Source organism: Struthio camelus, chromosome W (assembly GCF_040807025.1).
Source record: "Struthio camelus isolate bStrCam1 chromosome W, bStrCam1.hap1, whole genome shotgun sequence".
Taxonomy (NCBI): Eukaryota; Metazoa; Chordata; class Aves; order Struthioniformes; family Struthionidae; genus Struthio; species Struthio camelus.
Genome location: NC_090981.1, coordinates 58,866,064 through 58,878,628, shown reverse-complemented (window position 1 = coordinate 58,878,628; position 12,565 = coordinate 58,866,064). Strand labels below are relative to the sequence as shown.

The 12,565-nt window shown below is 55.8% G+C and overlaps 1 protein-coding gene across 7 annotated transcripts in view; it reads left to right on the top strand.

The window, feature by feature from the left end:
- The first annotated feature begins 11,552 nt into the window (after positions 1-11,552).
- The window catches only part of LOC138060821 (ciliary neurotrophic factor receptor subunit alpha), a 238,380-nt gene continuing 237,367 nt past the window's right edge, over positions 11,553-12,565 (top strand). The window contains exon 1 of one of the 7 annotated variants that reach the window (XM_068925725.1): positions 11,553-11,797. The gene's annotated coding sequence lies outside the window, so the exon portion shown is untranslated. Of the gene's footprint in view, positions 11,809-12,565 lie in introns of all 7 variants that reach the window. The other 6 variants (XM_068925720.1, XM_068925722.1, XM_068925719.1 and 3 more) reach the window with 6 other exon arrangements.

Genomic DNA, 12,565 nt, shown 5'->3' with positions numbered 1-12,565 from the left:
GTCTCGCTGGGACGGAGGCTATCGGGAAAAGGGGAATGAGGCTAACTCACTCCATTCATTTCCGAACCAAGAGGGTGAAATTAGTTCTCCCTTGAGGTGAGACACGGTGGGTGGAGGCAGAGGGCCGGCAGGCTGCCGCGGGATAACTGCGGTCACACGAGACGCCAGGTTCCCTGCGCGTGGAGGAAGGAGCTGGCGGTGCTTTCATGGCCGTGGCAATTGAAGTGCATAAGCAAAACCAGAATTTCAGGGAAATTTAACATCTTCTGTCAGGCTATCTAGCACAGTCAGAAAAAACCAGCCAGTTTTGGGGCACATCAGGTCTTCTCCGGGTCTCAGATACAAGGAGCAGACTTCAAAGGGAAATGCAAATTGGGAAGAACGGCTTGGAGTTTAATTGGACTTGTTAATGAGCTAGACCTTTGGAGAGAAGAAGTAGCTGATACCTGCAGCGGAGGGGGAAAGCCTCGTCCCTGCCCCACTGAGCTAATGGTGCAGGAAAGTAGGCAGCGAGCCAGATTGCGAGGGAGAAGAAATCTATAGCAACAGCCTGAGTTTTGGAAGCTGCTGTGATTTAAAAAAAAAAAAAGGTTAAAAATAGGCAAACTACACGTTTATGTGCACTGGGCAGGGAGCAGGGCTCCCCGGGACAGGGTCTACCTCATTTTACCGTCACAGTTCTTCACCTCAGAGCCCCTCGTCCCTGGGGACACAGGTCTGATACAAGTGACCCAGCCACCCCTAAGGAGCAACAAAGATGAGCGGAGCAGAGCCCTGACCGTCAGGAGGGCGGCCTCACCGTGCTTCGTGGACATGTCGGAGATGGCCAGCGACTTTTTTCCTACTGAAGTTTCCGCCCTATCTCCAGTGAGGACTTCACCAGAGCCCTGGCCAAACCACAGCTTTGGGCAGTGAGCTCTTGGCGCTGCATTTCCTGGGGCTTTCCTGCAGTGTCCCTATTTCTGCCCTTTTGGGGATTGCAGCCCGAGGGCTGCTGCTTGGGGAGAGGGTGAAAAGGGATTTGTGCCTGGCGGCACCACTGAGTGGAAATAGGCATTTCTGTGGCCACGACAGTGGAAATGGAACCAGCGGTTGTGAATCCCAGCAATACCTGCTTCCTCGAGTGAATTAGGTTCAAAAGCTTCAAGACAGAGAAGCCCTGCTGTCTCATTTTCGCATTTTTGTTTGCTGCAGAAGAAAACTTCCAGCTTTTCTGAGCTGAGGCCCTCTGCTTCAGCTTTCCAAACTCATCCCAGGTCACCGGAGCTGGTTTAGCATCTCCTTGCAGTTGGACATGGCTTTGTGGCAGTTTCCCTCCAGGAGCCCGATGCCTGCTGTTCTCTCCGAGTCCCTCTTCTGGCTGTGGGCTACATTTCTCCTTGTGTCTCCTGGGGTCCCTGGGAGGCTTGCCCGGAGCAGCCTGTGCTGCATCTTGGAGGATGAGGCTTTTGGGGCAAACTCAGCCACAGGAGGGACTAATACACCGGCTCCAGGCAACGCAAACCCTTACAGGAATGCGCTGGCAGATTTGCAGTTCCTCATTACTTTTGCACAGCAAGAAAAGCCACAAAGTGACATCTTGTCACCCTCCAGATGCCAACCACTGGCATTTTTGGGTGCCCCCTGAAGAGACAGTGAAGGCAGCAGAGGGCATAGCTTTGTGCCTGGGCCGTGGTAGCAGCAGCGGTGTGTGACTGGCAGGAACTGATTTGAATAATTGGGTGTCATGTCTCTATTTTTCTTTCAGTTTAGCTACATGTGCAATTAATTAAAATAATAACCTAAACGGTCTCCTGCTGGGGCTATATTTGCTGCTCTGCTTCAGTCTGCTGTCGGTGCTGCTGAACCAGCCGCTCCAGGAGTTTTATCGAGAGCTGCTTCTTGCTGAGAGGAGCTTGAGGAGAGAAAGGCTCTCTGCAGGCAGACCTTTAATGTTCCCTGTGTCTAGGGTCTTCCCACCTGTGCTGTCTGGGTGGCGGATACACAACAAATAAAGCTTTAATTCAACATTGCTTCCCATATCCTCAGCTCACCTTAGAGTTTGCCCACCATGGAGAGTCGCTGCTGCCCGCATCGTGGGAGATGTGGTCCACTTCTGCATCCGGGGCAGCCTGAGGGTGCCAGCCCTCCAGGAGGGCTTGGGTGGGGTGCTTTGAAAAACTGTGCTTCGCCTTTTTCACACTCCTCACAAATGCCCTTTATTTGCTAGTACACGACGCTAGCAGGCACATGGCAGGCGGCACATTAAAAGGTGAGGTTCAAAGCCTTCTCCTGTTGCCATGTTCATTGCTGGGGCAAGAAACACTGTTCCCCTGGAGCTGGCTGCATCCACACCTCATCCTGCTCCTTTTCCCCCTTCTTTTTCCTGCCTGGCTGACTCCTCCTCAACAGCCAACACCAATCTTGCCCTGGCAGCCACCTGCCAGGTCCTTTCCATCCCTGATTGAGCTCTAAGATGTTTGGGATACAGGGTACTGAACACAGTCGCGAGCATCGTGCCAGGTTGGAAGACAAGGGAGAAAGCAGAAATTTCGTGATGAGGGAGCTCCTGTGTGAGGCCAAAATATTCATCCAGTTAGGCGCCATGCCAAATGCAGCACGAAAGAGGATGCAACCACGTTCTGTGCACTGCGCTGAACCCACAGGAGATTGCTCTTCCCATCAAAACAAGCACTGGATTTTTATTTCAAAAGCCGGCCTCTTTGTCCAAACAACCCTTTTTCTTTCCAAAAGAAAAAAAAAAAACTATTTTCAATTTTTCGACTAAATTCTTTTTGGCAAAGTAAACCAGCCCCCCAACCCACAGACTTTGGCCGGAGGTGGTGGGGTCGCTGTAGGGTTTTGGGACAAGCTGGCAAGGGGTGCTGCCTGCCCTGAGATGGCCTCTTCCACCTGGGTTTGCTTGGTGGAGGCTGTAGTAACCTGAGCCAGAAGGGCAACAGAAGACGCTGTCAGAGATTAAAGCGCCTGGTTGGCAGGAGGGATATGATCGACTTGTCCAGAAAAAATTGAAACAGGCTTTAACTGAATGGGAAAGCAACTGAAATTCAAAGATCTTTTGCTCTGAACCAACTGACCGAAGTAGAGCGCCCAACCCTTTAAACACTGTTCATAAATTTTAGGGTCGGGCAGGGCCATTTTGATCATCTAGCCCAACTTCTTGTTCAGCAAATACCCAGTCCCTCCTCCCAGCCTGAAGACTCCTGAATCAAGCCCAGGACTTTCGTGCTTCTTTTAGGAAAATATACTGTCTTGAAACAGAGCAGTGAAGGAAGAGCTGAGTCCCCCCTTCTTCTGCACTCCATGACTGGAGGTTAAGCTGAGTTACCAAGTCTCCGAATAACAGGGTGCCTAGTGCTTGCCTCAGGGAAGCCCTGTTCTTGCACCCACCTGTGGGCTGAGGGCTCCCAGAGCCTGAAGGATGTGCCAGGAAGAAAAGCCAAAATGCTGAGTGAGAAGAGAAGGGAAAGGAATCCAAGAGCTCCACCTTCACTGCTGGGCAAAGTGCTCTCACCACTGCTCTTCTCAGCTCGCCACCTGAAAATATGAGTTGATGTACTTTTGTTTCCTTCCTTATTTAAAAAAAGCATGGTGTGATCTTGGGTGACCAGCCCTGCCTCCATATGACTTGCCCTGGGGCAAAGCCCAGCCCAGCCACCGAAGCAGGGCCAGGAGTGATGCCTGGGTGGTGCTGAGAGGCAGAGGGAGCCCAAGTCCCAAATACTGCAGCAGGCGCAGTCGTTTATTCTCAGGCAAGAGCCCCGGCCTCACACTACCTGCAGTCTCCACCGCCACCCATCCCTTCTGCCCAGGCATCACCCCTAGCAAGGGTCCCCTTCATCCCACGCTTCAGCGAGAAAGGCTTTTTTCTTTCTTTCCTTTTTTTTTTTTTCCCCTGCAAGCTCAGCCCCTCCATGTTCCCCCCAGCCCCTGGCAGGCTGGGGGGAAGCAGGCCAGAGTGAACGTTGCCCTCCCTAAATGTGCACCCGTGCTCGCTCCAGCAAGCTCTCCGTAAAATCCGGAGCATCCACAAGCAGTCCCCGAGCAGGCCCTGCCGGGAGATGGCACTGCAAGCAAGGAGAATTATCCCGCTGCGCGTGGAGCGGGCGGCAGGAGCTGGAGAAGCAAAAGATTTCTCTCCTTTGTTTTTCCCTCCCTCCCCTGAGACCCTGCTGGAGAATACCCCTCTTGTCACCTGCGAAGGCTGCGTCCTCACCGTGTAGCAATGCTTCTTTAACGCCAGACAAAACTTTCTGCTAACTAGGCAGCATGTGTGCGAGGGATGGGTGGAAATAGCCGCATGGCCCCAGCAGCTTCCCAGCAGCATGGGAAGGAGCGGGGAAGGGCTGGGCCTGTTCCTAGGGGACCAGGACACCCCTCTCCACGTGGGAGTTTTGCAGTCCCAGACTCTCCAGAGCATCAATGCTTCAACTGCAGCCTCCTGCAGCTCCAAAACCACCCAAACCTTCTGCAGGAGCTTTTATCTTCATTCAGTTTAAACAAAGAGGCTCTACAACTATAGTGATTTTCCCCCTCTAGGTCAGAAGTTTTGCTAAGGTGGTTGTCAGGAAATCAAAATTTAGAGCATTTGAATTTTTGCTAACTCGCTGTTTTGCATCAGCATATCGCGGGAGATGCAAAACTTTGTGTTTCTCATGGGAGCGTGGATCTCCACTTGGATGAAATTCAGAAATTTTGGAAGTCTTTTGTGATGCCAGCCCAATTTCCATGGAAATTTCATAGGCTTTCCCACTCCCTGCCAGATTTTTCAACACCTTTCAGGAATTCACAGCTGAACATTTTTGCTTTGGATAGTTCTGTGTTTCAGGGAGAATATTTGCACCATTAGGTCTTCTCAGCAAACAGTCATTGAGTGCTCCAAGGGCCGACGTTTCCGCAGTGTCCCAGGTGGTGTTAATACAATGCTTGTTGCAGACAGAAAGATGTTCCCAAAACAGGCAACATCAAGCAAACCCCATGAGAAGATATCTGTCTATTCTCTTTTCAAATCAAGTGCATTTGGGCTGCGATAAAAGACTTCAAGCTGAAGCTGTTTGAGCCTTTTTTTTTATTTGGAAATTCTCAAAACTGATTTTTGAGAGTGGGAACATGATGGTGCCCTTCCCACTTTGAGAAGATGACAAACAAAAAGTTGTGCAATTGGTCGTAACATCCCATTCTGGCCATTTTGCAAAGAAAGAGTCTGTTTCTTGATTTGGAGCGGGAGAGGAGCTGAGTGAACTTGTAGCGAGAAAAGTACAATTTTAAAAAGTCGCAAGGCAAACATCTGAAAATGGTGTAACTAGGGAGATGTGCTTAACTCCATTCGATTTTTCCAGGTTGTGGGAGAGAAGAACAAGCATTTGTCCGATTTTGGCCTTCACGGTGGCCAGGCAGGAGGAAGCGATGACCAGGACATGGCAGGTGAGCGTGACGGGATGGAAGAATTGGAAAGCAGTGGTGAAAGAGGAGTGAAAAGAAGAGGGGGTATTTCTCCTTAGCTATATGAGTGCTGTATGGTGTATACCCATGTCCACACCATCTTTGATAGCTGTGCTGGGGAGCAAGCCCTGGCTCCTGAGCCCAAGGCTGGGATGAGCTTGCACCTAGATTATCTGTAACGAGTTTTGCTGGTCCTCACTGTCCTCTGGGTCTCATGACCAGGGTGGTGGTGACATCTTTCCAGCCGTCAGATTTGGGACAGCGGTTTCCCACTGTGGCTCTCCCCACATTGATATAGCAAATGGGAGATTGCTGAGGCCCTGGTGGAGAGATAGTGAGTTCTCCCTCCTCTCCCTCCCTGGCTCCCTCAACCTGTCACTGATGTTTCCCAGGTGTTTCTGACATAGAGAGTTTGAAACTGAGTCATCTTTGATTTTGCATGACATTTCCCAGAATTTTTTTAACTGCAACAATGGATTTGCCCAAAATGTGCTGTTCATGGGAAATTGTGCTATTCAGCTAAAGGAAGAAAGAGAAAATGGAAAAAAATAAATAGAAAAAAAACTTGTGCAAATCATGGGGGCAGGCGATTGCAAGTATGCTTCACCAAAAAGAAAAAAAAATTGAAAAGCAGCTCTTCTGCTTTTTTTCTTTCAAATCCAACCTTTCCATGCTAAAAACGTCAAGTCACTCTAATCCTTGGCTTCTGCTTTCTACGTGATGATGATAATTCGTGATAGAAGCCAGTCCTGAAACCAGAGCGAGGAGCCACGCTGCAGCAGATGTTGGGCTGCCTCAAGGTGTTAATCCGCAGGGAGAGCCCTGCCTCCGCGGGGGCCTTCCGTGGGGAAGGGCCGGGTACGTCCTCGCCGGCCACGGCACACGGAGGGTTAACGTTGCCAGCGTCGGGTTTTGCAGTGGGTCATGCAGGGGATCCCAGTCCAGGCAAGTGCCACGATTGCCGGCACATCCTTTCTTTCTCCCTGGCCATGAGGCCACCGCAATGCAGATGCCGTCCTGCTCTGAAGTCTTGACTCCTGCCTGAGATTACTTGGGGTGGTACTTGTGACACCGAGGGAAAAAAGGTGCTGGAGGAAGCCTTTCCCTGTCCCGGCTCCTGTTGTTTCTTGCCCAGAAAGACATATGCAAAAACGTATTTTAAATACGGCTTTCGTTCGCGGCCGAATTTCTTCAGAGCGAGGAGCTGGCAGCAGCGGCCCGTGTGATGAGTGGGTGATGGGCTGGACGTTATTTATAACAGGTGTCGGGTGGTACTTTGTCATCGAAATCTTACCCGGCAGTAGCGGCGAGAGGTTTCGCCGTGTGCCGACCCCTGCTTTCGGCGAGAGGTTTGCTAACAGTGTGCGCGGTACCCGGCACCTTTGCTGCGCGTGGGAACTTCACCCACGTATTTTCGCTGTCCCAAGGGGCCTCTTCCCTGCTGCAGGAAGACATCCTATGGCATCCCAAATCACGCTAAACACCTGTGTTCAGGCACCTGGGTCCCCATGATGCCCCAGAAGCACGTCCGAGGGCCGTCTGTGCCTCGGTTTCCCCAGGTGGAGCAGGGATGATCATGCAGCCCTCCTCCGTGGGAGCGAGCAGGCGAAAGATGGTGTAAAGGTAGCATGTAAAGGAGGTTTCTGCCTCCAAAATCGTTTGTCTCTGCAAGGAGTCCAGTGCCTTGGCCCAGGGAAACGCTCCCTCCCCACGGTCAGGATGTGCGGTGAGCTGTGACGAGAGCGTCGCCCTCACCCGCTCCCGTCTGCCTCCCCCGGCCACAGCGTTTGCAGTCCACAGAGGTCTGTGTGTCCTGGCAGCTGCCAAGCGGGTTATTTCGGTGCTCCCCGCGCTCTCGGGGAGACGGACTAACGCGGATGCATCAATAAAAACGTCAGCTTTGTGCTGCTTGCGGCCAGAGGCCGGTGAGCTGCGGTCTCTGAGGGGAGGATTTCCCAAGCCGGTGGGTGCCTCGCTCTCCCTCGCTCACTGCACCGACGCGGGGAACGCGCGGGGCGTTGCTGAGACGCGCCTGCTCTCCTTTGCACACCTTTGCACGCACGTGCGGCCACGTCCCCTCCCGTCCGCGCTCGGGGCGGCTCCCCCGGGCTCCCCTCCGCGGTCGCACCTTGCTGCGCGCGTGCTCGCAGAGCCTCCTCACCGTCGGCCCTTCGGCGCAAATCAGGAACAGGCACTAACGTTACGGCCAAATGCCGTTATCTCCGCCTTTGCCTTTTGCACGCACCTCCGTCCCGTTCGCTCTATCTGCGCAGGAGGAAGCTGGGCAAACCTAATGAAGACAAGGTGAAGTTTTACATAGAAATAATCTCTCCTGCCATGAGTCCTGAGGAATTTTAATCAGTCCAGGAGTAACGGCAGAATTCCTTTGCCTGCAATCTTTTCATGATCTGCTCTCCCCTCTTGTTCCTCCTGGGGAACGTTTGCTGAGAGGATGATTAAATCGGGCTGGTAAAGAGCTTGCAGGTCCTGCAGCTCCCATGTTTTCGTACTTCTTTGGGAGACCAGTCTTACTTTTCCAGCCTGCAACACCCCAGGTCAGCTGCTTTCTTTGCCTGCCCTGTGCGTTTCCTCGCCATTGTTGTGGGGTTTTCCCCCTCCGGAGAATCTGCTTTGTGCAAAAGCGAGAGACAAGGCTGGGAGCTCAGCCTGCTGTGCTGTTGTTAGCCTGAAGTCCAGCAGGAATTCAAGGAATGGTTCCCCACGTCTCCTATTCACCTTGCTCCTGCCGATGGCCCGGGGGTGGGTATTTCTGGAGAGCCACGAGCGGGGAGCTCAAAGCCAGGGCCTGACAGGCACTCGGTAGAGCGTGGATTTTGGAGCACTAAAACTCATGTGTGTGTTGCCTGCAAGTAGTTCACTGCGGGAATGCGGGTATTTTCCTTTGAATAAATGATTCACGAGTAATCATTCAGCCTTCTTTCTCAGTGGCTGAATAATCTGTGAGTAATTTAGTCAGATGTTTGCTGTTAAGTATCAAATACAAGGGTTTGGAAAGACACTGGGGTCAGATTCTCACCTTATAGACCTTTAACTTTGGAAATACGGGTTGCCACCAGGCAAATGCCATCCCTGGAGCTCCCCTGGGTGTCCAAGAGATCTCTGTTGCTTTATACCTGACCAGGTCCAGTCCAAAACGTTCAGGATCTGACCAGCTTCCCATGGCTCAGCCCCATTTACCCTTAATAAGCAGCTGTGCAGCAGCTGTTGCCCTGCTCCGGGGACCACTGAGGAGGCAGGTGGGTGGCCTGTAATGAGGGATAGTGATGGTTTTTGGCGATGGTGCCCCTGGATGAACGATCCCCATCCCCTGGGCTTGGGATGGCTCCTGCCCCAGCAGCAGGAAGGCCATGGGCCACCGAGCCCCCACACTGTCCAAGTGGCTCCCACCAGAAGATGGTGGCTGGGAAAAACAGTCTCAGCTACAGCCCGATGCCTGCTTGTAAGCTAACGGAGATTAGTTTCCCTGCCTCCAGCTCTCCTCCTGCCCCATATCCCCTGGTGCTTTCCATCCCTGTCCCCTAAAAGCCATCTGTGCCCCTGACACATTTCCCAGGGGCATCTGAGAGCCTCTACTTCTCCCACATCTTGTCCTTGCTCTTTTTCATGTGGGACGCTGGCCACAATCCCAGGACCCTGCTCCTGGCCGAGAGCAGGGCTGGAAGGGTGAAGAAGAGGAAAATGGATTTGTTTTTCTTTTTTCTCCCCCCTCTTCCATTTTGTGATCTTTTCAGCCTGGTCCAGTGGCTCTGAGTAGGAGGGCATGACTCTTTCCCTAGCTCTGCTATGACCTGCTGAATAACTGCGGGTAAATCACCTCTGCACTCACTCCTCCTGCCTTTTAAGTGTTCAAGACCTGGTGCTACCTACTGCAGATTCTCCCTGAACCCCTACTGGCTTGCTGTTCTCTATGGACAAAACCAGTAACAATAAATAGATAATTTATTGTGGACCTTCATCTGAGACAAAACATCATTATTTCCATCCAATTAATAGTGGCTTTTAGTAGCATCGATGAAAAACTAGGCAAAGACTGGCTTCCACCCAGACCCTTTCCTCTGGCTGTGTCACAGTGTCTGTGTGAGGCCAGGACTGCTGGGAGAGGTGGTATCTTTTATTTGATCAACTTATATTTAGTTGGAACAAAACAGAACGGCTTTGGCAGGTTTGCCCAAAGATTACCTTTTTATTTTTTTATCATTATTTATTTTTAACAGGACAATCAGGAAGAAGGTTTGTTACTGTTGCTACTGCTGTTGTTCTGTGCAACCGGAGCAGAAATGTCGGGATGCCAACGCAAATGGGAACATGCCAGCGGGAGTATTTGTCCCAAGCCCTCTCTGCAGAGTTTTCTCGCATGCGTTGTTTCCTGAGTCATGGGGATTTGTGCAGGGAACTCTCGGATATCTGGAAGCTGGAGTCAGCCTTTACCGTCGAGCGGAGCGCTGAGGTCTAACGAATGGCTCCCCGGGCCTGCCACAGCTCCTGCGGTGGGGTCCCAGGGCAGAGGACTCCCGTAACGAATTGCATGGTTCTCCAAAGCTCCCACAAGAGCTGGCACCTTGCCCCTGGCTGTGAGCAGGCTGTTTCACTGCAGGGCTGCTGCGTGTGCACTCGTCTCCTCCAGGCATGGGGAAACTGAGGCACTCCGCCGGGCGCTGGCATCCAGACAGAGGTGTCGCGGGGAAGGGCTGCTCCCCGCAGGCTCCTCGCCCCACGGGGGCCCCCCACCGATGCTGCCAGGGTGCCAGTCAGCCTTTCCCAAAATCCTCCCCCCCACGGGGGCATTTGCAGCTCCCTCCGCAGGTGGCAGGAGCGGCGGGGGAAGCGAGAGCTCTGCCAGGGATCCTTCCCGCTGCGCCTCCTGCCCACGCTGCCCTTCCTAGCCCCGGGGCAGCTCGGGTGTCCTTGCTCACCCTCCCCTTTGGCTCCTGCTCCTTTGGCCTTGCTGCTGCTTTAATTTTAGCAATTCCTTGGAAAGAGTCATTTTCCATAACTCAGCTCGCAGCGAAGCCCTCTGCCTGCCAGCTCTGCCTTCTCACACGTGTTCCTGGCATGCCTAAACAGCACACGCCTGCACCTGCCCAGCCAGGCCCGCCTGCCCCAGCCTTTTGCACACCAAATCCTGGTCCCGTCCCCACCTGGCACATTTAATCCTGGGCTCCCAAATCATGCCACGGCACAGCTGGAGCAGACGCCCTGGCCTGGCAAGCCCGGGTGTCCCTGGTGCACCACTCTCCCCTGGCTCTCTGCCTTGTCCGGGGACTTTGTGCAGGGCACGTTTGTCCTCCTCGCCTCGCGCTGCTGCTGCTGGGTGCCGCAGCTGGGCTCGGGGCGCTGCCTTTGCCTTGCAGGACCCGGCGCAAGGCAGGGCACCCCCTGGCCTGCGCCCACACCAAAGCCGGCGGGCAAATCCCTGGGCGAGCCCGGCACCTTGGGGCAGCACCCGCGTGGCCTTTCCCTGGCACCCTGGCAGGCGTCTTTTTGGCTGCCCTGGGCACCACGCCAGGCTGCCTGCCCCACGGCGAGAGCGGGGCGGAGGGAAGGAGCGGGGCAGGAGCGAGAGAGCCGGTGGCCGAAGCCCTCGGAGCCGTGCCAGGGCTGAGGTTTCGCAGCGGGTTCGCCGGCGGGCGGGCGGGATGGAGCTATAACCGCACGGGACACCGCTGCGCCTTCGACAGCTCGCGGGCTGCGTGCGCGAGGGCCGGGAGGGCTTGGCAGGGCGCGCTGCGGCGGGGGCGGCAGCCAGACGGGCGCATCCCCGCGCCCGTGGGCCCGCGCCGGCTGCCGACAGGTTGTGTTTGGAGCGAGCAGCGTGTGCGTGAGTGTGTGTGTGCGTGCGCGTGTGCGTGCAGTGCGCCGCTTGTGCACTGGGTCGTGCAAGGGGGAGGGGGGGGGCCGTGCCCGGCGCTGCACGGGGCACCCGCCGGTGCAGCGGGCGCGGGCTCTGCCGCGTGTGCGTGGCGGAGCGGCGGGGGGAAGCGCTGGTGCCGGCGTGGGGCATGCAGGAGCGGGGCGGGGAGCGCGGTGCCTGCCGCGGGGCTGCATCGGGGGCGGGTGCGCGGCGCCTCCCGCGTGGGGCGGCCGCGCGTGGGGGCGGGGGCGCGCGCGGCGCGGCGGCGCCGCCGGCAGCGGCAGCAGCAGCAGCGCTTGTGCAGCGCTGTGCCGGGGGGTGCGGGGCTGAGCTCATCGCTGGCTCCCCGGCGCTCCTTACCAGTGGCTTCTGCGGTCACATGGGTTATGTGCTGGAGTTTAAAAGAGCTTATAGCCCCCGAGCCGGTGCAGAAGCAGTTGGTGGTTGCATGGGGGTAGCGCCGGGAGCAGCGAGGAGGGCGCCGTGAGTAAGCGGTGGGTGGGTGGGGTGCCCCGCGGCTGGCCCGGTGGGTGGGGGGGAGTGGTGCCGTGTTTTGCGTGGCTCGGCTCTGCCCTGCCGCCCTCTCCGGGCGTGGGGGCTCGGCGGCGGCGAGCTGCGGTGCCCGACGCGGAAGCCGCGCTGCGTTTCGGATGGATGAGCGGGAGCGGAAATGCTTCCTCCCCTGCGCGGCTCGCCCCCCGCGCTGCCCCCCGCTCCCTGCCCCGCCGCCCACCTGGCCCCGGCGCGCCCGCGCCTGTCCGTGACCCACCGTGGGGCGGCGGGTCCCCCCCTCCCCTGCCCCGGCCCGCCGCGGCCGTGGGCGCGGGCAGGCCTGCGAGGAAACAATTTGGGCAACTTTTGTTTCCCGCTCTTGCGTGTGTGTGTGTGTGTGTGTGTGTGCCCGGCCGGGCGTTCCCGCTGGGGAAGGATGGGGTGCAAAGTTTGTGTGGCCCCGGGAGGTTCCCCCCGCCCCGCCGCGGGGCAGTTTCCGCGGAGCCCCGAGGGCAGAAGGGCCGGGGCACCCCGCGGTGGGGTTGCCCCCGGGCTGGGGAGGCATCCCAGCCCCACGAGCGGCGTCAGGTTGAAGGCTGGGAAGGGATGATCCCTCTGCCTGCTGCATTGCCTTAGCCAGGCTGGAGCCCAGGTTGCAGGGTGGCTCTGTGTAAACCGGAGATTTCCTGGATGGGAGAGTAGACTTTTTTCCTTGATTTCTCTGAAGGAGCAACCTGCCCTTTTCTTTGCTGTGGCAGG